The 23,886-nt window shown below is 42.9% G+C and overlaps 1 protein-coding gene and 1 long non-coding RNA gene across 20 annotated transcripts in view; one reads left to right on the forward strand and one right to left on the reverse strand.

Moving 5' to 3' along the window:
* Positions 1 to 20,857, reverse strand: part of LOC104973739 (uncharacterized) — a 35,692-nt gene extending 14,835 nt beyond the window's left edge. The window contains exons 1-3 of the long non-coding RNA XR_003037747.2: positions 20,729 to 20,857; positions 18,779 to 19,089; positions 3,215 to 3,386 (exon numbers count right to left, since the gene is read on the reverse strand). This is a non-coding gene — a long non-coding RNA (uncharacterized lncRNA). The remainder of the gene's footprint in view (positions 1 to 3,214; positions 3,387 to 18,778; positions 19,090 to 20,728) is intronic.
* Positions 1 to 23,886, forward strand: part of KIAA1217 — an 821,092-nt gene that overhangs the window by 487,156 nt on the left and 310,050 nt on the right. Inside the window, exon 1 of one of the 19 annotated variants that reach the window (XM_025000974.2) lies at positions 18,755 to 18,887. The exons of the other annotated variants lie outside the window; for them this stretch is intronic. The gene's annotated coding sequence lies outside the window, so the exon portion shown is untranslated. Of the gene's footprint in view, positions 1 to 18,754; positions 18,888 to 23,886 lie in introns of those variants that run through there. 19 annotated transcript variants of the gene reach the window in all.

Here is a 23,886-nt window from a genome sequence, read left to right on the forward strand (position 1 = left end):
ATTTTTACTTGCTTCCTTCATAACTCACTGAGAACAGTTATGGATACTAACAATGGGAAGAGAGAGGGGAAGAAAATTCCATTTTGCAAAAAAAAAGGAAAGTATGCTACCAACAGTTTGTATAATCTTGACCTTACCCTTAACAGAGGAAGTTTTTTGAATGAAAAGCAAAGTTCATAGGTGAGAGGAGGCAATGTTACCAGGTCAGAACACTTCCACTTGCAGGAGGCCTGTGATTTAAAAGGCTGTGCTGTGTGCCTCTCAGATGTTGATGCCACAGACTGAAGAGTGAGGGTAACATGATTTTAGGGCAAAGCAAGCAACATATTATTGTGGGGAAAGCATTTGATGTCACAGATCACAGACAAGGGTGCCTCTGTTGACTTCTCCCCTCTGCACGCTAGCTTTACAGTAGCTGGCTGGCCCCATTCAAATGGGAGTTATAATGAGAAAGGAGCCAATAGGAGACGTATACCTTACAACTCATGGATTAATCAGGATGGTCTTGATTATGCTACATAACAAGAAAACCCTGTAAGTTTTTTTGTGACATGACACAAAAATGTTTTATTTCTCATGCATACAAAGTCTGTTGTTTGCGATGACTTTATGATTTAGGCCACATCCATGGTGTGGTGATGCCATCATAACATGTGGATTCCAAGTCGTCATGACAGGGGAAGAAAGAGCTAATGGTTCCTCACAGCTCTTACATATGTTGGCCCAGAAGTAGCATCTGTCATTTCCCTTCACTGTAGCATCTTGAATCAGGCACCTACAGGGATGTTTGGTTTATCCAGATTTTGGCTGTGGAGTCTAGTTTAAGAGAGAAATCCCTCCCATTTCCTTATATCAGCTTTCCCAAATGTAATGAGTGGTTTTTATCAACTTTGTTGGATTGATACATAGCACTTTATACCTTTATGTGTAATTTAAATGTATTAACATAAAAAGAGATGGGAATACCAGACCACCTGACCTGCCTCTTGAGAAACCTGTATGCAGGTCAGGAAGCAGCAGTTAGAACTGGAAACGGAACAACAGACTGGTTCCAAATAGGACAAGGAGTACGTCAAGGCTGTATATTGTCACCCTGCTTATTTAACTTACATGCAGAGTACATCATGAGAAACGCTGGACTGGAATAAACACAGGCTGGAATCAAGACGGCCGGGAGAAATATCAATAACCTCAGATATGCAGATGACACCACCCTTATGGCAGAAAGTGAAGAGGAACTAAAAAGCTTCTTGATGAAAGTGAAAGAGGAGAGTGAAAAAGTTGGCTTAAAGCTCAACATTCAGAAAACGAAGATCATGGCATCTGGTCTCATTACTTCATGGCAAGTAGATGGGGAAGCAGTGGAAACAGTGTCAGACTTTATTTTTCTGGGCTCCAAAATCACTGCAGATGACTGCAGCCATGAAATTAAAAGACGCTTACTCCTTGGAAGGAAAGTTATGACCAACCTAGAAAGCATATTGAAAAGCAGAGACATTACTTTGCCAACAAAGGTCCGTCCAGTCAAGGCTATGGTTTTTCCTGTGGGCATGTATGGATGTGAGAGTTGGACTGTGAAGAAGGCTGAGCACCAAAGAATTGATGCTTTTGAACTGTGGTGTTGGAGAAGACTCTTGAGAGTCCCTTGGACCACAAGGAGATCCAACCAGTCCATTCTGAAGGAGATCAGCCCTGGGATTTCTTTGGAAGGAATGATGCTAAAGCTGAAACTCCAGTACTTTGGCCACCTCATGCAAAGAGTTGACTCATTGGAAAAGACTCTGATGCTGGGAGGGATTGGGGGCAAGAGGAGAAGGGGACGACAGAGGATGAGATGGCTGGATGGCATCACTGACTCGATGGACGTGAGTCTGAGTGAACTCCGGGAGTTGGTGATGGACAGGGAGGCCTGGCGTGCTGTGATTCATGGGGTCACAAAGAGTCGGACACGACTGAGCAACTGAACTGAACTGAACATATATTTACATCTACATGCAACGGCATCTTTTTAAAAAATATACATGATGTACTCTCTCTATGTATGTATATGAAAGTGAAAGTCATTCAATTCGACTCACTGCAACCCGGTGGACTATATAGTCCATGGAATTCTACAGGCCAGAATACTTTCCCTTCTCCAGGTGATATTCCCAGCCCAGAGATCAAACCCAGGTCTCCCACATCGCAGGCATATTCTTTACCAGCTGAGCCACAAGGCAAGACCACATATATATATGTATTTTTGGTCACACCATATGACTTGTGGGATCTTAGTTCCTTGACTAGGGATTGAACCTATGCCCTCTGCACTGAAAGCATGAGGAGTCCTAACCACTCTGCCAGGAAAGTCCTGATGTACAATAATATGTTTTACAGGTATAAGAGGTAGTGATTCACAATTTTTAAAGGTTATATATGCCATTTTTAGTTATTATAACATTGGCTGCATTCCCTGGGTTGTACAGTATATCCGTGTAGCTCATTTTAACCATAATGATTTGTACTTCCTAATCCCCAGGTAATGACATCTTTTGACTTATTTTTGATTAAGTGTCATAGAAGAACTTCCATCACATTGGATCATGCCTGATGCCATAGATTTCAGGGGATCAGTCTAGACCTTCGAGAATACAAGTAGTCCCTTTGTCATGTATGGAAAACCCCAAATTTATCAAATTTTTGTCTGTCATCTTTATCTTAACCCTAATCAACCTAGATATGTGAAAGTGTTGGAAATTCACAAACATGCATTGATGTTCATGGATCAGTGTATCAGCAAAGCCTGGAAGGTAGGCTGGTTGGAACTAGAGATGCGCTAAGACCATAGACCGTGCAGTTAATGGAGGCCTTGGGCCACAGTGAAGATCTGGTGAAAGGTTCGTGTTGTGGAGGGATAGATCTTACACAGTTTTGTTTCGTTGTTCAGTTGCTGAATTGTGTCTGACTCTTTGCAACCCCGTGTATTGCAGCACGCCAGGCTTCTCTGTCCTCCACTACCTTATCTATGTTTTGTAAATAAATCAATACAAAAATGAAAAGCTTATAATTTATAGTAAAGGAAATAAACCCCCAGCTAAGAACTTCCTCTTTAGCACTATTAATTTATTCTAATCCAAAGTGGAAAATGCTGGTGGAATAGCCATGTTTAGCAGCAGAAACATATTTAGCTATTTGAACTAACGACTGATTCAGGGTTTACAGACCAATTTCTTACCTCAGCCTTAAGGAAAAAGGAAACAACATCTTGGCAGTTAAGAAATCGAATGCAGGGACTTCCCTGGTGGTCCAGAGGGTCGGACTTCACCTTCCGTGCACGAGGTTAGATCCACCAAGGGGTTAGATCCCTGGTCAGGCAGCCAAGATCCCACTGGCCTCAAGGCCAAAAACTGAAACATAAAATGGAAACAATATTGTAACATTCAATAAAGACATTTAAAAAAGAAATCTAATGCAGTGTATGCATAGCAAAGAATAAAACCAAGTCACAGTAGGAAGAGGGAAGAAATAGAAACCTCTCCATAGGCTGCCATGAAGGTGGAGAATCTTAGTTAAATGTTCAGCTTTTCTTTTTTTTTAGCACTATTTTCTCAGCTATTATTTACAGTGGTAGAAAAGTGGAGAAGACTACAAGGACTGCATATTATTGGCAGCACTAAAATTGTGATACTTGCTGTTTACACATATTAGTATATTCCATCCTCCCCAGAACCCTGTGGGGTAGGCACATTTATTATGAACTTTACTTAACAGAATGATACAGAGCCTTTAGGTCTCATCCAGAGTGACACAGCAAGTGAGTAGTAGCACCAGGACTTAATCTTGTTACCTGGATGTGAGGCCCTTGCTCTTGACCTCCAGATTATCTCATCTTTCTGGTGGGTGATGGAATCCAAAGGTACTCTAAAGCACCAAAGAAATAAGGAAGGACTGAGGCTTCCCTGGTGGTCCAGTGATTAAGAATTCGTCTTCCAATGCAGGGGATGCAGGTTCGATCCCTGGTCAGTGAACTAAGACCGCACATGTCTCCATGCAACTAAACCAGCTTACCACAACTAGAGAGAAGTGTGTGAGCCATAATGCAGAGCCCACATACTGCAACTTGACACAGCCAAATAAATAAATAAATGTTAAAATAAGGAAGGATTGGAATGGGGGACCAGGTTGCCCAGCATCAATAGGTAAGAAATGTAGTAGTCATCGCATACTGGCTGAGTCCCAGGTGGCAAAGTGGTTAAGAACCCACTTGCCAATGTAGGAGATGCAGGTTTGATCCCTGGGTTGGAAAGATTGCCTGGAGGAGGAAATGGCAACTCACTCCAGTGTTCCACTCCATGGGCAGTGGAGCCTGGCAGGCTGTAGTCCATGGAGTCACAAAAGAGACGGACATGACTGAGTATGCACACACACCATATTGGCTGAAATGCCAGCCTCCTGATTAGATCAGCCTTTAGTAATTTGTGGAAGAAAAGAAATTTGCGGGGAAGAAAAGTGGTGTATATCTGAGAAAGATAAAAATTGAGAAAATGTAATTTTTGGTGGAGCAACCCTGCCGATTGACAGAAGCATGTGTCATAACAAATTACGTGTTGTATTTAAAGGATATATTATTTGTCTATCAGTGTATATGTGAGTGTGTGTTTAATAACCTACCAGAGGCCTGTGAATAAAGAATATGATAGGATTGAAAGCATCAGTATAAAAAAATTTTTCATTCTCAGAAATTTCAAATAATACTGGATATATCAAAGGGAAACAAACAATAGTCATCTAAATTTGAGCGTGATGGAAAACAACAGTAAAAAAAAAAAAAAAAAAAAAGAGCAGTCTAATACTTAACAGATGATGCTTCTCCAGGGAGCAGATGAAGGGACTGGCCTAGAAATATTTCCCAGAAGACTGATAATTTGCACTGTGGCTTAGAGGGTGGGGTGGGGGGTGCATTTCAGCAGATTTGGGATATTACATCGTAGGACACATTGTGGGGTCTCAGTAAAGAAAGACTAGATTCCAGGGGGTGCAGTCTTCCCTTGCAAACTTGACATTGATCATATAGGATACAGAGAAAGAGGAAGATCCTGAGTGGAGATCACTTACAGCTCATGGCTGTGAGTGTTTAATTGGGTGCCACCAACCCCTGCATTAGCTTTCATTTTAATTAGTGTTGCGCCGAAGAGCAGGAGAACATGTTTTGAGAACAGTGCTATATTAAAAAGGGCTCTGCCAAAAAACAAAAAAGGAATCAAAATAAGATTCTACTGGAAAATCTGTTGATGGGTACCTGGGAGTAGGTGGGGAAGGTGAGGGAAGTCAAAAAGCAAAGCAGAACTGTAGTGGCAGGAGACACCTGGAAAGTGCCTTCAGTCAAGCCGAGAGAAGACTGCCATTGCAATTAGATCGAGATTCTGGCGTTGAGGAATCCGCAAAAGACTGGCGGGACTTCCCTGGTGGTTCCGTGGTTAGGACTGTGCTTCCAGTGCAGGGGGTTCAGGTTCAGTCCTTGGTTGGGGAAGTTCCACATAGCCAAAACAATAAATAATAGATAAAGTCTTTATTAGTTCTAAAAAGCAAGCAGAAAACCCCAAAAGAGACCGGTGTGATTTAGTCCAGCACATCAATGCGAACTTAAATTGCAGTCGTCTGAATTGTCCCGAATCTCCTCAGTCATCAGGCTTAATTCTTCATCATTATTCACCCTTCCCCTGCAGCGTTTTCTTGGATTAATTCAGTCAAATGGTTACTTATCATGGTCCCACACTGTGAGTTCGGCATCATATAAAAAACACGAAATAATATATCAAAAAATACAAAACACAGAACCTGCCCTGCCTAGCATATGTCATGTTAGTGGACAGAGTACCAATGTTTGGGCCCAGTATGAGTGAATTAACACACACAGGACACCCAGCTGTGTGACAGGGGGCAAGTCAGTCCATTTCCCTGAGGCTTTTTCTTAACCATAGAATTGAGACAGATAATAGTGTTGGGGTGCTGATAGATGAGATAATGTATCTCTACTGTAGCAGTTTAATGCATTCTTATCAAGGAGAGCATTCTGGTGGGAAAGTCAAGGCCAGTACCATTAGGGCGGCACAGTGTGCGTCCTCAATAGCAATGATCGAGAGCAGTGTTTCGTAAAGGTATGTTCTACAGAATCCTAGCTCCCCAGGCTTTTAATAGCTGTATGGGGAGAAAGTTACCAATTTGAGGACTTCTTAGATAACCAAAGTGAATTTCTACATTGCAGGACTGGTCAGATCTTTTAATATGCTGAACGACTTTGTGAATCTCATGTTGGAGATTTGGAAGTAAGTGGGTGAGGAATGAAAGGGCAGTATTTCCAAACCCTATTTGCTGAAGAATTATTGTTTGGTGGGGGGACTTTTGTCTTGTGAGACACATTCAGAAATGGTGGAATGTCATGCAAAAGCTTATATTCAGAGCGGTGGGAGATTTCAGAGAGGGCAATTTTGTACAGGAGACCAGAAGTTAAGTGGGGTCTCTTGGAATGATTCAGGGCTCCTGGAGACAGTAAACTTGCCCTAATTATCTGTTCCCTCAATGTCCAGATCACAGTAGATATTCAACAAATATCTATGGCAAGGATATTGACAGATTATGATTTGAATGATTTGATGACGGCATGGAGGCATTCTGATGGAGGAGGGTGGCCGGGAGAGGCAGTGATGCAGCAGGAATGGAGGTGGCTCCCTGGTGAGTCAGTGGATAAGCCAGTCTGAGTGGGTGGGGGTGCTGTTTGGAGAAGGGGGAGGGCAGTGGGGTTAAGCAAAGGGGAGGCAGATTGTGCTGGACCTTGAACATCCGGCAGAAAGCTTGGAATGGCAGACACAGGGCGCTTTGCTTTCATTCCACGACTGGAATGAAAAGCAAAGTTCAAAGGTTAGCTTTTTAGTGCTACCTAGAAGGGACCGTGTGGAAAGCCTGGATGCTTGCCTGGAAGTGGTTGCCATGTCCAGGAGGCAGTGATAAGGTCCAGTGTCGTGGAGCGGGCATGGAGCTCAGCCAGAATGAAAGGATGACGACACATCAGATACGTGAATGAAAAAATGAGAATGACTCGGTGACTCAACAGAGAAGGATGAAGGTATGAAGAACTGCAGATGGTGTAGCAGAGAAGGCAGGAATACGCAGTGCCCTCCCCACCCCACCCTCCCGCCCCCCAGAGACCTAGATTCTGGTTTCCACTGAGGTCCTAGCTGTGCCAGTTTATTGAGCAAGTCACTAAGCTCCTATGTCATCCGTCCATATTGTGTGACCCCCTGAAGAACTAGAGAAGTACCACGGAAGGTTATGGCCACAGTCACGAGAGGGGGGGGTGGGGCAGGGAGGGGGAAGGACACGAGTGTTAACTCTTGAGATCTGCTGTTGGAGATGGGCTATGGGGAGAAAGATCTGGTCTGGAGCTCAGTGGATTTTTTGACAAAATTCTGTAGTGTCTTCCCTTTGAAAGGCTTTCATATTTGCCCTCTCGGGGCCCCACTTTGCACCAGCCTCATTTTGCATCCTTGTCTCAGCATCTATGTCATATCAGGCCTTCTCTTTTTCCTTCCTTTGCCCTAATCCAGGGTTTTCAGACCCTGCGCAGGTATGAAAGTGAACTGGGAAGCCTGAAGAATGTTGTGGGGCTGTCACATGGAGCTTTGAATGGAGGCATCGATTTCAACAGAGTGTGGAGGGGGATGCAACTTACTGCTGCAGTCAAGTAGGAGGCTTTGTTTCATGTCTTGTTTGCACCTAAGATGTATTTTGGGATTAATTAATGTGCAGGGACTTTAATTCATGAGTATTTACTGAGATCACAACTGGGACAGTCAGCAGTTCTCCAATCATGCTGAGATGCTAAGGGGAAAGCAAGTGGTTGGCGTAGTACTTTAGACAGCGGATGGATGTGAGAAAGGAATGAGTAATCACTACAGACGGATTCCATATTTTGGGTTCGCCTGCCTCCCTCTATCGCTTCTTTCCCCTTCCTTTGTTCCTTCCTTCTTCCCTTTTAGTTTTTTTTTTTTTTTAAGAATTATCTTTTTTTTCCTTCAATATTTATTAATTTTTTCTTTTAATATTTATTTATTTATTTGGCTGTGCCACATCTTGGTTGTGGCACAGGGATCCTCAGTCTTTGTTGTGGCACGTGGCATCTTTATTTGTAGCATTCGAGATCTTTCGGTTGCAGCATTCAAAGGCTTAGTTGCAGCCTGCAGGAGGATCAGGTTCTCTGACCAGGGATCGAACCCGGGCCACCTGCATTGGGAGCGAAGAGTCTTAGCCACTGAGTCACCAGGGAAGTCCCCCTTTTAGTTTGTAAACATTTTGGTTAGACCAGAATATTCTGTACAAAAGTGTGCATCTGCGCTCCGTTGCTCAGTCATGTCTAACTCTTTGCAACCCCGTGTACTGTAGCCCTCCAGGCTCCACTGTCCATGCGATTTCCCATGCCAGAATACTGGAGTGGCTTGCCATTTTCTTCCCCAGGGAATCTTCCTGACCCAGGGATTGAACCTGAGTCTCTAGCATTTCCTGAATTAGCAAAAGTGCTGAGTATTAAACGTGTGAGAACCATTGCTCTTCCAAGTCTGCTTATCCCATCTCCTTGATATTTCTCCAGCTACTCCATACATGTTTTACTTCTAGTTAAGTACTAGGAACTTTAGTGCCCATACAAGCTTCTAGAGAGCAAATGTCATTTTTGTTCTCTTTCTTGGGTTTGCCTGTTCTATTCATTATTTCAAAGAATGAGTTTCCATTTGTTTTTCTTTTCCATATTATTGTTTGCTATCTTGTTGCAAATTTTATAATTAATGATCTTTTCCTAGGGTTTTTGTTGTTGTTCTTTGTTGTTTCTTATAGTTTTTTAGAATGTGTACTGAATTTACTTATTTTTTATTACTTGTTTTGGCCATGCCATATGGCTTGCAGGATCTTAGTTCCTCTACGACAGATTGAACCCAGGGCACAGCACTGAAAGGGCTGCACCCTAACCGCTGGGCTGCCGTGGGGTTCCCTGAGTTTCCTTGGTTGTAGTATTTCTTGTTTAATAATGAAGGCAGATCAGTTCAGTTCAGTTCAGTTGTTCAGTCGTGTCTGACTCTTTGCCACCCCATGAATCGCAGCACGCCAGGCCTCCCTGTCCATCAGCAACTCCTGGAGTTCACCCAAACTTATGTCCATTGAGTTGGTGATGCCATCCAGCCATCTCATCCTCTGTCGTCCCCTTCTCCTCCTGCCCCCAGTCCCTCCCAGCATCAGGGTCTTTTCCAATGAGTCAGTTCTTCGCATGAGGTGGCCAAAGTATTGGAGTTTCAACTTTAGCATCAGTCCTTCCAATGAACACCCAGGACTGGTCTCCTTTGGGATGGACTGGTTGGATCTCCTTGCAGTCCAAGGGACTCTCAAGAGTCTTCTCCAACACCACAGTTCAAAAGCATCGATTCTTCGGTGCTCAGCTTTCTTCACAGTCCAACATTCACATCCATACATGACCACTGGAAAAACCGTAGTCTTGACTAGACGGACCTTTGTTGGCAAAATAATGTCTCTGCTTTTTAATATGCTTTCTAGGTTGGTCATAACTTTCCTTCCAAGGAGTAAGCGTCTTTTAATTTCATGGCTGCAATCACCCTCTGCAGTGATTTTGGAGCCCAGAAAAATAAAGTCAGCCACTGTTTCCACTATTTCCCCATCTATTTGCCATGAAGTAATGGGACTGGATGCCATGATCTTTGTTTTCTGAATGTTGAGCCTTAAGCCAACTTTTTCACTCTCCTCTTTCACTTTCATCAAGAGGCCCTTTAGTTCTTCTTCACTTTCTGCCATAAGGGTGGTGTCATCTACATATCTGAGTTATTGATATTTTTCCCCGGCAATCTTGATTCCCACTTGTGCTTCTTCCAGTCCAGCGTTTCTCATGATGTACTCTGCATAGAAGTTAAATAAGCAGGGTGACAATATACAGCCTTGACGTACTCCTTGTCCTATTTGGAACCAGTCTGTTGTTCCGTGTCCAGTTCTAACTGTTGCTTCCTGACCTGCATATAGGTTTCTCAAGAGGCAGGTCAGGTGGTCTGGTATTCCCGTCTCTTTCAGAATTTTCCACAGTTTATTGTGATCCACACAGTCAAAGGCTTTAGCATAGTCAATAAAGCAGAAACAGATGTTTTTCTGGAGCTCTCTTGCTTTTTCGATGATCCAGCAGATGTTGGCAATTTGATCTCTGGTTCCTCTGCCTTTTCTAAAACCAGCTTGAACATCTGGAAGTTCATGGTTCACGTATTGCTGAAGCCTGGCTTGGAAAATTTTGAGCATTACTTTACTAGCGTGTGAGATGAGTGCAATTGTGCGGTAGTTTGAGCATTCTTTAGCATTGCCTTTCTTTGGGATTGGAATGAAACTGACCTTTTCCAGTCCTGTGACCACTGCTGAGTTTTCCAAATTTGCTGGCATATTGAGTGCAGCACTTTCACAGCACCATCTTTCAGGATTTGAAATAGCTCATCTGGAATCCCATCACCTCCACTAGCTTTGTTTGTAGTGATGCTTTCTAAGGCCCACTTGACTTCACATTCCAGGATGTCTGGCTCTAGGTGAGTGATCACACCATCGTGATTATCTGGGTCATGAAGATCTTTTTTGTACAGTTTTTCTGTGTAATCTTGCCACCTCTTCTTAAGGGCAAATATATCCTGACACCAGCTTGGGTTGTGCCCTGCAGTTTTGTATGAAATATTTTGTTTCATTGCTTTAAAGAAAAGTAAAAATTAACGTTTTTTATTTTTCTCTTTTTTAAGGATTACCCAGGAATATTGCTTTTCCAAGTAGTTGAGATTATCATTATTTATTTATAATTTTATTGAATGTGATCAGAGAATGCAATCTGTAAGATTCCTACTTTTAAATTTGTTTATGGACTTGTTAAAAGGTTTTTTTTTTTTTAATAGTCAAATATGCAGTCAGTGTAAGGTGTGCCATAAATATTCATGGGAGATTATCTGCTTTATGTTTATTTTATATACCCGTGCATGCACATATATATGTCAGGTTTATTATTTGTATCACTCATTGCTTCTCAGTCCTTATTTTGTTATTCTACTGCTGTTCAGTTTTAAACAAAGTATAATAAAGTTGCTCACTCAAATTGTATTTTTATCCTGTTCTTGTAGTCTAAAAATGTTTGTTTTATAATTTTTAGTTGTATTTGTTGCAAACACATTTATGATGATTAGCCCTTTTCCCTAAATTATGTCTTTTTATATTCAATGGTACCCACTCCAGTACTTTTGCCTAGAAAATCCCATGGACGGAGGAGCCTGGTGGGTTGCAGTCCATGGGGTTAATAGAGTTGTACACAACTGAGCGACTTCACTTTCACTTTTCGCTTTCATGCATTGGAGAAGGAAATGGCAACCCACTCCGGTGTTCTTGCCTGGAGAATCCCAGGGACGGGAAGCCTGGTGGGCTGCCATCTATGGGGTCGCACAGAGTCGGACGCGACTGAAGTGACGCAGCAGCAGCATATTCTGTTTAGTGTGTGTGAACTTTTTTCTAGTGTGTGTTAATATTAACATTGTTGCTCTTGCTTTACATTTGTTTACATTTGTCTGGTGGTATGTTTTAGCCATCTGTTTTCAAATTTTATTAATACTGAGTATATATTGGAAACCACCTAAAACGTAGCTTACCTTTTTTTTTTTTTTTGGCTTGCAATTTTAATGACTGTCAGACAATTGGAGATAGGAGACGACCAGAGCCTGAGCCAGAAAACAAGACTGGACAGAAGCACATTGGCAGCACCTGCTCTGGAAGTCAGGGTTCTGCAGAGAAACTGAACCATAGGTTAGAGAGAGAACAAGAATGAGCATGAGTGAGAGATTGATTCAGCCTAAGGTCTTGGCTCACACTTTTGTAGGGAGTGGTGAGTTTGAAATCTGCCGGGAGGTTGGAGATTCAGGTATGAGTTGATGTTGCCACCTTGAGTCTAGATCTGCAGGCTGGAAACTCAGGCAGGGTTTTTATGTTACTGTCTTGAGAGGATTCCTTTGTCAGAAACTCTCTTTGCTCCTGAGGCCTTTGACTGATTGGATGAGGCCCACCCACATTGTGGAGGGTAATCTGCTTGACTCAAAGTAAGCTGGCTTAAATGTTGTGTGTGTGTGCTAGGTTGCTTCAGTCGTGTCCAATTCTTTGTAACCGCATAAACTGTAGCCCACTGGTTCCTCTGTCCTTGGATTCTCCAAGCAAGAATACTGGAGTGGGTTGCCATATCCTCCTCTGGATGATTTCCCAACCCAGGGATTGAACCCACATCCTCTGTGGCTCCTGCACTGCAGGCAGAATCTTTGCCACTGTTCCACCAAGGAAACCCGACTTAAATGTCCCAAAATACCATCCCCAAATACCATCACAGTAACATCTAGACTTGTTTGACCAAATGACTGGGTGTCATAGTTGACACATAAAATTAACCATCGCCTCGGCATTGTAGAAGAAGCTGACTGAATGTGAATGGATAACTTCTAAAGCAAACAACATGTACAAACAGAAACAGAGCTAGAGATCAAGGACTTAGCATTAGGGAGTCAGCACAGTTGGTTTCCATTGTTTTCATTCAAAAACCCAAGTACTCTTATGCATTTGGTGACATTTATTATAGTGTGCTCTGGATTTACAACATGTATCCTGGTTTTACTCTTTTTAACATTTGTCAGTTTTTCTGTACACCAGAACTTCAGGTGGAAGACATTTCTTGAGAGTCTGCTGTTTCTTGAGCCTTATCTGTCTTGTAGCGGTTCTGTTTGTCCTGGGGTTATGAGCTGTAACACGTTAATCCTGCTCCGTGAAGTCCTTGCCTGCACACAGCCTACAGCTAAACAAATGCTGCTGCTCCACTGATGCTGCTGTGCTGATGGACTGTTGCAGTGTAGACTCTTCCAGCCCCCATAGCAGCTGTCGACTTGGTATATATGGGAGGATGTGCAGAGTCTGTGTTGCATTGCTGTGCTGATGGAGTGTTGCAGTGTAGACTCTTCCAGCCCCCATAGCAGCTGTCGACTTGGTATATATGGGAGGATGTGCAGAGTCTGTGTTGCATTGCTGTGCTGATGGAGTGTTGCAGTGTAGACTCTTCCAGCCCCCATAGCAGCTGTCGACTTGGTATATATGGGAGGATGTGCAGAGTCTGTGTTGCATTGCTGTGCTGATGGAGTGTTGCAGTGTAGACTCTTCCAGCCCCCATAGCAGCTGTCGACTTGGTATATATGGGAGGATGTGCAGAGTCTGTGTTGCATTGCTGTGCTGATGGAGTGTTGCAGTGTAGACTCTTCCAGCCCCCATAGCAGCTGTCGACTTGCTATATATGGGAGGATGTGCAGAGAGTCTATGTTGCCCTTTACAATCCAATATGGTTAACATTACGTATCTGTGGGTTCTGCATCTGTGGATATAGCAGGCTGACTGTACTACACCATTTTATAGAAGGCACTTGTGTATTTGCAGATTTTGATACCTACAGAGGTCCTAGAACCCAGTCCCTGGTGGATACAAAGGGATGGCTGAATATATTTTCAGACTTGTCTGCTAAATAAATCTTTTCAGCATAGCTTAGTCTAGTTACTATTTAATATCTCCAATTACCAGCAGATGTTTTATTCGAGTATAGTTGATTTGCAACATTGTGTTAGTTTCTGGTGTACAGCAAAGGGATTTAGTTATAAGTACACATATATATGGGCTTCCCTTGTGGCTCAGCTGGTAAAGAATCCGCCTGCAATGCAGGAGACCTGGGTTCTGTCCCTTCGTTGGGAAGATCCCCTGGAGAAGGGAAAGGCTACCCACTCCAGTGTTCTGGCCTGGAAAATCCCATGGACAGTCCATGGGATTGCAGAGTCGGACACGACTGAGCTACTTACACACACACACACACACACATACACACACACACACACACACACGCATATATATATGTATATTTTAGATTCTTTTCTGTTATAGGTTATTACAAGCTAATGAATACAGTTCCCTGTGCTATATAGTAGCACCTTGTTTATCTATTTTATAGATAGTAGTGAATATATGTTAATCTCATACTCCTAAGTTATCCCTTCCCTCTTCCTCTTTGTTAATTGTAAGTTTGTTTTCTGTGTCTGTGAGTCTGTTTCTGTTTTTTAATATTTAATTAATTAATTTGGCCACCTCAGGTCTTAATTGAGGCACGTGGGCTCTTTAGTTGTGGCCCGTGGGCTCAGTAGTTGCAGTGCTTGGGCTTAGTTGCTCCGGGATCTTAGTTCCCAGACTAGGGATCAAACTAGCGTCCCTTGCATTGCAAGGCAGATTTTTAACCTCTGGACCACCAGGGAAGTTCCTATTTCTGTTTTGTAAATAAGTTCATTTGTGTTATTGTATAGATTCTACACATAAGTAATTTCATACAATTGTCTTTCTCTCTCTGGTATGATAATCTCTAGGTCCATTCATGTTGCTGCAGACAGCAAAATTTTCATTCTTCTTCATGGCTGAGTAATATTTGTGTGTGTGTGTGTACGTACATACACCACATCTTCTTTATTATCCACTCATCTATCGATGGACATTTAGATTGCTTCTTTGTTTTGGCTATTGTAAATAGTGCTGCTATGAACATTGGGGTGCATGTATCTTTTCAGATTAGAGTTTTCATCTTTTCCAAATATTTGCCCAGGAGTGGAATTGCTGGATTGTATGGCAACTCTGTTTTTCATTATTTAAGGAACCTCCATGCTGTTTTCCACAATGTCTGCACCAGTGTACATTTTCACCAGCAGCTCCCTTTTCTCCACACCCTCTCCAGCATTTGTTATTTATAGACTTTTTAATGATGGCCATTCTGACCAGCGTGAGGATTAACAATATGGAGCATCTTTTCGTGTGCCTGTTGGACCTCTGCATGCCTTCTTTGGGGAAAGTGTCTATCTAGGTCTTATGCATATTTTTTTATTAAATCGTGTGTGTTTTTTGATATTGAGTTGTATGAGCTTTTTGTATATATTGGAAATTAAGCCCTTGTTGGTCACATAATATACAAATATTTCCTCCCCATCTGTAGCTTGTCTTTTTGTTTTGTTTATGGTTTCCTTTGCTGTGCAAAAGCTTGTAAGTTTCCCGTTTGTTTATTTTTGCTTTTATTTCTTTTGCCTTGGGAGACTGATCTAAGAAAATATTGCTACAATTTTTGTCAGAGCGTCTTGCCCATGTTCTCTTCTAGAAATTTTATGTGCCATGTCAATTAGAAGCAACTGTATTAAACTACAGATAGTGCCTGGGCTTCCCTGGTGGCTCACAAGGTAAAGAATCCGCCTGCAATGCAGGAGAAGTGGATTCGATCCCTGGGTCAGGAAGATCCCCTGGAGAAGGGGATGGCTTCTCCCACCAGTATTCTTACATGGACAGAGGAGCCTGGTGGGACAGTCCATTGGGGTTGCAAAGAGTCGGACACGACTGAGCAATTAACACTACACTGCTACTACAAGCAGTGCCTAGTGGTTAAGCACATGCGTTTTGGATTTAAATTGGGCCTGCCTGGATTCAAACCGAGATTCCAAGGCTTAGTAACTACAACTCAAATTACCTGACCTCTCTGAGGCTTACTTTTCCCTCTTGCAACATGAAGATATTAATCATGCTTGCGTCATACTCCTGTTATGAGGATTAAATGACATAAGGGTTGGTTATTTTCATTATAAAAGTGCTATTTTTTTCCTATTCAATGTGGTATTCCTTTTCTCCATGACAACTTCTAACTCATGTTTTGAAGAAACAGAAGTTGAGGCCATCAGTGGTGAAAGCCAAGCTCTTTCCCCAGTTATTTTGTTCCTGTCATTTCATTAACTTCTTCAATGAGTAGTTTTCTGCGTCTGTTATAAAGCAGGTTTTTTAATTTATTTTTTTGGCTGTACCAAGTCTTGGTTGTGGCATGCGGAATCTTTAGTTGTAGCATGCAAACTCTTAGTCGTGGCCTGTGGAATGTAGTTCCCTTAGCAGGGATCGAACCTGGGCCCCCCCTGCATTGAGAGTGTGGATTCTTAGCCATTAGATCACCAGCTGCCGATGTTAAGTCGCTTCAATTGTGTCTAACTCTGTGCAATCCCATAGACAGCAGCCCACCAGGCTCCCCCCGTCCCTGGGATTCTCCAGGCAAGAACACTGGAGTGGCTTGCCATTTCCTTCTCCAATGCATGAAAGTGAAAAGGGAAAGTGAAGTCGCTCAGTCGTGTCCGACCCAGCAGCCCTATGGACTGCAGCCTACCAGGCTCCTCCGTCCATGGGGTTTTCCAGGCAAGAGTACTGGAGTGGGGTGCCATTGCCTTCACCGTAGACCACCAGGGAAGTCCCTAAAATAGGTTAGAGGAAAGAAGTTCAAGAGAAAGAATTTATTTGCCATCCATGTCCATCATGGATACCTAAAATGTTGCTAAATTTAGAAACAAAATAGCCCATGTGAAAGAGGCTTCCCTGGTGGCTCAGATGGTAAAGACAAAATAGCCCATAGACATGCATATTTTGAACTCTGTCTTGGTTAGTGTGGTGCTGAGTTGCTGTCAGGCAAGCAGGCAAGTCTCGGTGCCATTAAAACCTGGTGCTGCTTGATGGTTTCCTCATTTGGGGTATGGTAGGAAAAAACAGTACTAGACTGGTCATCTCTTAGCAAATCTTGGCATTTCTGCCTGGCCCTCCCATCTGTTATCCTAATTGCTAGGATTACTGCTCAAAACTTTCCCTGCTCCATATAGTTCAAGATTGTCACGTATCATAATGATGTCCTCGTTGATTACAGAAGTCTTCGGTCAATGAACAATGAATGCATTCATCAAGTTGTTTCCACATCTGAGTTGTTTGTGGGACTGTATCCACTTGCTTGACTTTCAGATTCTGACTTTCTCCCTCTCTTTTCCAAGCTCAAACTCGGTAAGTAAAACCTGAGATATTGTCATTTCCTAAATAATCCAAAGAGAAGATCTGGCCAAATTTAAAAGCCCTCTGACTGCTGTATCAACTTGCCCATGCTCCTCTCCCTAATGGAACTTTAAGGAATAACCATCATTGAGTACAGCCTCCACGTCATCTTGGATCTCACCGAACAGAGCCTTGATATGGTTATTTTTTTTTCCTGCATTGTTTGTTGCTCACTGGGTAAAGCACAGGCCTGGGCTTCATCTGACTGTGTTTTCACCTCGCAGAGGCAGTAATTAAATCTCTGACATTGTGCTGCCTTCAAGGAGTGTTCCAACTCAGGCTGCTGTATTAAACCAGCGTAGTTCTCCGTTCTCTTGGAAGGTAGTGTCTCATCTATGGACAGTGAATGATGGCGGTGCCAACTCTCAGAAGAGTCAGGGCTGGGACCCCAAGCATCTACTGTTCCTTCCATGCAAAGGGCCATTCTGAGTTTGCAAAGATGGTGTTTTTACCTGTTACCGCCCTCTCTGCAAATAACCTGAGCAGCTTCAGCACGGTGTGGGGGTTAGTACTTGCTCTCTGACCTTTGAGGACAGATCTGTTGAAGCTGGTTGCAGTTTGCAGCAGGATCTGTGGCAAATTGGAGCAGGCTCCACGCTCAGCCCCTGCCTCTCCCAGCACCCCGAGGTGTTATAGTTGATTCTGCTGGGAGCTGCCTTGAGGTGCATCCCAGCTCCCTGCTCAGCCCCCCTGAAGAATTTTCCGTGATGGCATTTGCTGGGTGTTTGACATCATTGTTGTAAAGGCTCACAGTTTTGGAGCAACTCCCACTCAAACCTTTCTGGTACCTCAGTGTCATCGGTTTTGGACTTGGGGGTTTGAGGTGTGTCTGGGGTAAATTTAGAAGCAAGAAGAAAGGGTGCTGAGCCCAATATCACCAAAATGGCAGAAATTTGTTCCAAGCTTTAGACCAACATTGGGGATTCCATAAAATCAGGGATAGTGCAGAATGAATGAAAGAAAGGAGGAGTAAATATCAAACAACCTGTTGACCCTTTCCCAGAAAAGTCAGGAACGTGAATTTCAGTGCTTTCGTGGTAACATGTATAAGCCAGGACAAAAGTACAAAAGCTATGAGTCTGTTAGGAAGGAGTTAAAAAAAATTCTCAACAGTTTCTCCTATCACCTCTACAAACATAGAGGCCAAGAGAAAATGCACACACATACACACACTCACATTCCAGCAAAGAACCTGTTTTGCAAGTTTTGCTGGTAAAAAGCAGGAAGGGGGTTGCTGGAGAGTCTAGTGAAAAAGCCTTAGGAGTATTCATAGAAGGTTTTTCAAAACTAAGTTTTCAGGGTAATTTTATCCTGCAGAGAGAGGCGCATGGACCACTGTAGGCTTTTCTTCAACTGCTTAAGAGCATTGTTAGACAGGGAGGGGCAGATTAACGGATGCCTATAATTTTGATCATTGTTTTCTGCAAAACAGCTCAGGCTTTGAAAAACGAAGCCATCATTCTTGGCAAGGTTTCTGCCAACAGCACAAATTATACCGTGCAGAGATCCAAAGCCCCTAAAAAGGTTTCATTAATGAACAATTTCAGAGGACTGTTTAAGTCTTCACCCGACAGGTAACGTTGGCCCGCAGGCAGGTGGGGTTAGGGTTTCCGTGGAGATTTATGATGTCATGCTTGAAAGAGCATGTCAAGACAGCCAATTTAACAAGTAGCTACTCAAAAAGTCCTATAGGCTGGAAGTAGCTGTTATGCAAATGACAAAAGAGTTTCACTGGGAAAAACCGTGAAAGAAAACCGTAGAGACATGGAGGGGGGTTTACCTGACAGCCCAGGAGATGACTCCGGAGTCCAGTAGAGACGAAACCTTCCAGAAGCTGAATTAGATTTTCTGCTTTAACTGCCATTTCACCTGTGGAGCTCCAGGTACAGGTAAATCTGGATTCTGTTTCTTCCAAGTTCTCGCAGAAAATTATCTGGAAACATTGTGAGGTCTGTTTCTCTGCATTGTTCTCTTGGCAGGAAGCACTGAATCAATAAGCATGGCTTTCCCACACCGAATGTTTGAGTGTTCCTGCTTCGGGGTGTGTTTTTCAGGGCTTTTTATTGAATGAACTGAGATTTTTGAATAGAGCTGAAAAACAAGTGATGCATTATGCATTATGCTGATTCTGCCCTGTGAATAACGCTATAAAAAATGCCTAGATAAGGGTTAGAAGGACGATCTGGGAACTGAGATATTATATATATTTGTGGATTATTCCCAGATGTTGGTTTCTTGCTCTCGCTCTCTTTTTTTCCTTTAACTCTTAGAACAGACCTGAAATTGGGACTGTGTGTATTTTTGTATTTTCAAGTTGCAAAATGCCCAAAATACAACCCATGGAATCATATAGAACTAGGTTTATGAACCTTATACTTTTTTTTTCTATTTAAATTGGAGGATAATTGCTTTACAATGTTGTGTTGTACACTTTTATTTAAGTGTGTCTGTATATTTTTCTCACAGCAACGTTTTACAAGACTAGAAAAATATCCTGTTTGAGATATCAGGGTTTCTGGGCATGAAGGAAGTAGGAATTGTAAATTCTAAGACAGATAAAGGCTTCTAGGGTGGGGGGATTGGTTGATAAAACTAGTTTTTAAAGCGTGCTTTCAGAAGGAAACCTCACTTTGGTGGTACGAGGTTTTCTGTTTGCATCGGTTACTAGCAAGCCTGAGTAAACAGTCTTGCCAGCGATATGGGTGTGATAACAATCGAAGGTAGCAGTGTGTCTGCGAAGTTGAATTAAAGGGGTTAGCTTGGGGGCGTCAGGCTGCCATGTGAATAGTTAGGTACACCAAGCTGAAAAGGCAATGAAAATCATTTATTTTTCTCTTTCATGCACCGCATAAGGTGAAAACACAGCGTTAAGAGTAAAGATACCTGTGAAATGGGGATTTGGGCTTTTGAAAGCAAAACTATTTAGGAGCACGTGGACAGGATTTAGCATATTTGAGAAAGCCTCCTGAAATTTGGCCATCCAATTATGTGAATTAACTCCAGCATTGATATCCATATTAAATTGTTGGGTGACCACCCCAGTTACTGCAGAAAAGCTGTTCGAGTGACGGAGAACTCTGTCCCTAACATCACAACACCTGGGTGTTGAATCCGTCTCCTACCTGTGTCACTTTAGGAAAGTAAATTCGTGTCCTTAAGCCTCAGTTTTCTCCTCCCTGAGATGGGAGTGATAATCATGGTGTGGTGAGGACAAAATACGTGCAGCACAGTTCTCAGAATGCATGCTCCACGAATTAGCGGTTGTTTCTATTTACTACTTCTGTGGTCCTGAACTGTTGGTAACAGGGTTTCATCTTTCACTTCATCTTATCACTGTAACAGCCCAGTGAGATTAGTCCACTCTTTTAATTCCCACTTTACAGATGAAGAAACCGTGGCTCAGAGAGATACTGAGATATAGAACATAAGCTGTCCTTCTACATTTCCTGCTATTTTTTCCCCTCCTTTTAGAGATCTCTAAAAAAAAACAAAACAAAACATTAATGGGTTCCTGAAATGACTGCCTGAGGCAACTATTACTTCTGTTATAAAGTAATTAAAATACAAAATGTTAAGTGTGTCAAAGGAGCTGGGATATTCGTGTTTTTACATTAATTATATTTGTGGCACTTTTTCTAGACAGGCTAGAGAGAAGTGATATTATTTTACTTTTTCCTGGCAGCTATTGATAGAGCTTCTCCCTTCAAAGACTTACAGGGTTGACTCTTACCTGCTTGCGATGTTTCTGGGCCCTGCAAGAAGAGTCGGGTTTTGCTGTTACCTGAGCAAGAAACTAAGTCACCGGGAGGTTGTGGGAACAGCCACAGGGAGCCAGGGTCGGACACACTGTCTTTTCTCTTTTGTATTCTAGACCTTGGCACCTCCCTCCCAGACCAAAACAGTCCATAATTATATTCTACATCCGTTGTGTGTCAGAGACAAATATGTTTTTCATTGTGTTATTTTTAACAGCAGTGTTTTCAGCCAGAGAAAACACTCTCTTAGTTCCAGAGTTTTCCTAATGATTGCTCTGATGTTTCCAAGTTGTCCACCTCAGGCTGTTCAGAATTGTTAGTGTTCCCTACTCCCAGAAGAAAGTTCTTAGCAGGAGTGGTCGTAGGGTCATCGAGAGGAATCCTAAAAGCATTCTGATCTCTGAGCTACCGAGGGTGAACTTACTCTGTCCTAGATAATTCACTAAAAGTGATTATCTGAACGGCAGCAGACTGTATGGTGCCCAGCTCTAGTTTGGGACCCGGGGCAAAGCTCTGATTATCTCAAGGGCAGAGTCTGCAGGCAAAGATGGATTTCATTCAAAGTTTTGATTCCAAATATGAACCACCGTGCTGCAGGTTTAAAGTAGAAACCAGTCATGAAATCAAACAGCCACAGGGTGCCGAAATTCCACGTAGGTTCCGAGTCACTAATGAATATTCTAATTTTCTTTTATTTGACCCACAGACCCTGTTTTAGAAGTCCATTAAGCTTTTTGTTGCACTTAATGTATTGCTCAGAGATTATCTGCTGACTCATAAGTAGTGATTGCATCTAGAAACATGTTTTGCACCCATCAGGGTTTAGTAAAGATTTATTGAATCACAGGAACTGAACACAGGGACTCAAGGCCCAGGTTGCCTGGATGCAAATCTTGCCTCCATCACTTACTAGTAGTATCGAGATTTCCTATTGAAGAACATAGCTGCTGCTGCTAAGTCAGTCGTGTCCGACTCTGTGCGACCCCATAGACGGCAGCCCACCAGGCTCCCCCGTCCCTGGGATTCTCCAGGCAAGAACACTGGAGTAGGTTGCCATTTCCTTCTCTAATTCATGAAAGTGAAAAGTGAATGTTAGGTCACTCAGTCGTGTCCGAGTCTTCGAGACCCCATGGACTGCAGCCCATCAGGCTCCTCCGTCCATGGGATTTTCCAGGCAAGAGTACTGGAGTGGGGTGCCATTGCCTTCTCCGATGCATATTACAAATAAGATGTAATGTCTGAATTTTAAAAGCCTCTTAGGACAAGGAGTTGTGATCTTTCATTACAGTTGACCCTTGAACAGTGCAGGTATAAAATCCACATATAACTTTCGATTCTCCTAAAATTCATTTACTACTGAGTCAGACACGACTGAGCGACTTCACTTTGACTTTTCACTTTCATGCATTGGAGAAGGAAATGGCAAGCCACTCCAGTGTTCTTGCCTGGAGAATCCCAGGGTCAGGGGAGCCTGGTGGGCTGCCGTCTCTGGGGTCGCACAGAGTCAGACACGACTGAAGCGACTTAGCAGCAGCAGCAGCCTACTAGTAGTAGGGCTACTACTACTGCTAGTTCCAGGTGACTGGAAGCCTTACAGGTGACATAAACAGTCGATTAACACGTTTTGTATGTTTATTTATTTATAAGTGTATCTTACAATCAAATGAACTGGAGGAAAAAATCATAAGGAAGAGAAAGTACATTTACAGTGAATGCGTGCTCAGTCGGTTCAGTCGTGTCCAACTCTTTGCAGCCCTATGGACTGTAGACCGCCAAGCTTCTCTGTCCATGGGATTCTCCTGGCAAGAATACTAGAGTGGGTTGCCATTTCCTTCTCCAGGGGATCTTCCCATCCCAGGGATCGAACCTACGTCTCCTGTGTCTAATGCATCGGAGGTAGATTCTTTACCCAATGAGCCACAGGGAAGCCCCACATTTACAGTACATATACAGTATTTATTGAAAAAATTCCGCATATAAGTGGACCGACCCAGTTCAAACTTATGTTGTTCAGAGGTCAACTGGGTTGTAGTTTTCTCTTTTAAAAAAGATTTTGAGAATTGTTTCTTCGGAAAGAAAGGCACTGCAATCTAGCAGTTCAGGATGTGGAACTAGGACTTTCTTTGGGGGAGGCGTGCGTGAAGCTCTTCTAAATAAGAAGGAAGATGTTTTCCATAAGCTGCTTAGGCTCAGACCCGGGTCCTTGCAATTCATCGACTTCAGTTTGTCGGAAACACTCCTGTTTTGAACCTGATGGGAAGTTGTTTCCAAAAATCTGTTTATTTAAAAAAAAAAAAAGTCATCCTGGAAAATGGCGGTACCCGAGGAGATGTTGCTTTTCTCTTCAATGTGAGGCTGAGAAGGGACCAGCAGGTGGACTGGGCAGGGCCTTCCTGCCTCCCAGTTTTCTTTCCTTAACTTTTTTTAAGCTGGAGAAACATAATTTGGTGAAAGCAAACATTCCTCAGGAACTCGAGTTCAGGATTTTTTTTTTTTTAATGTTTATTTATTCGTGGCTGCTTTAGGTCTTAATTTAGGTACAAGGGCTTCTCTCAAGTTAGGGTTACTCTCTGGTTGGGGCTCCCGGGCTCAGCAGTTGCAGCATAGAGGCCTGGTTGCCCCACAGCATGTGGGCTTCCCAGGTGGCAGGAGTGGTTAAGAACCCACTTACCAGTGCGGGAGATGTAAGAAATGCAGTCAGGAAGACTGCCTGGAGGAGGGCATGGCAACCCACTCTAGTATTCTTGCCTGGGAAATCCCATGGACAGAGGAGCCCGCGAGCCATAGTCCTTGCAGCTGCAAAGAGTTGGACACAACTTAGCAACTCAACAGCATACTCCAGTGCAAAATAAAAAGTTAAAAAAAAAAAAAAGGAATTCTGGAGGACCTTAGGGAGGGACCAGAGAAGAGCAAAAGGTGGAGACTGGGGTGAGCTTTATCCCAGTGACAGGAAGTTCTGCTGCGTTTGCGTCCTTTCATAGGCAGCAGGAACAGTTCTGAGCTGCTCCTTTGTGTGAACAAGAGTAAATGTAAACTATTACATGTTTGGAGAAATCTTTTTCTAGAGATCTTACAGAAAGGAGCATGACTTTATGTGCTGACATGAGTACAGTCTGTCCGAGGTTAAGGGTAG

The sequence above is a fragment of the Bos taurus genome, chromosome 13, assembly GCF_002263795.3.
Source record: "Bos taurus isolate L1 Dominette 01449 registration number 42190680 breed Hereford chromosome 13, ARS-UCD2.0, whole genome shotgun sequence".
NCBI lineage: Eukaryota > Metazoa > Chordata > Mammalia > Artiodactyla > Bovidae > Bos > Bos taurus.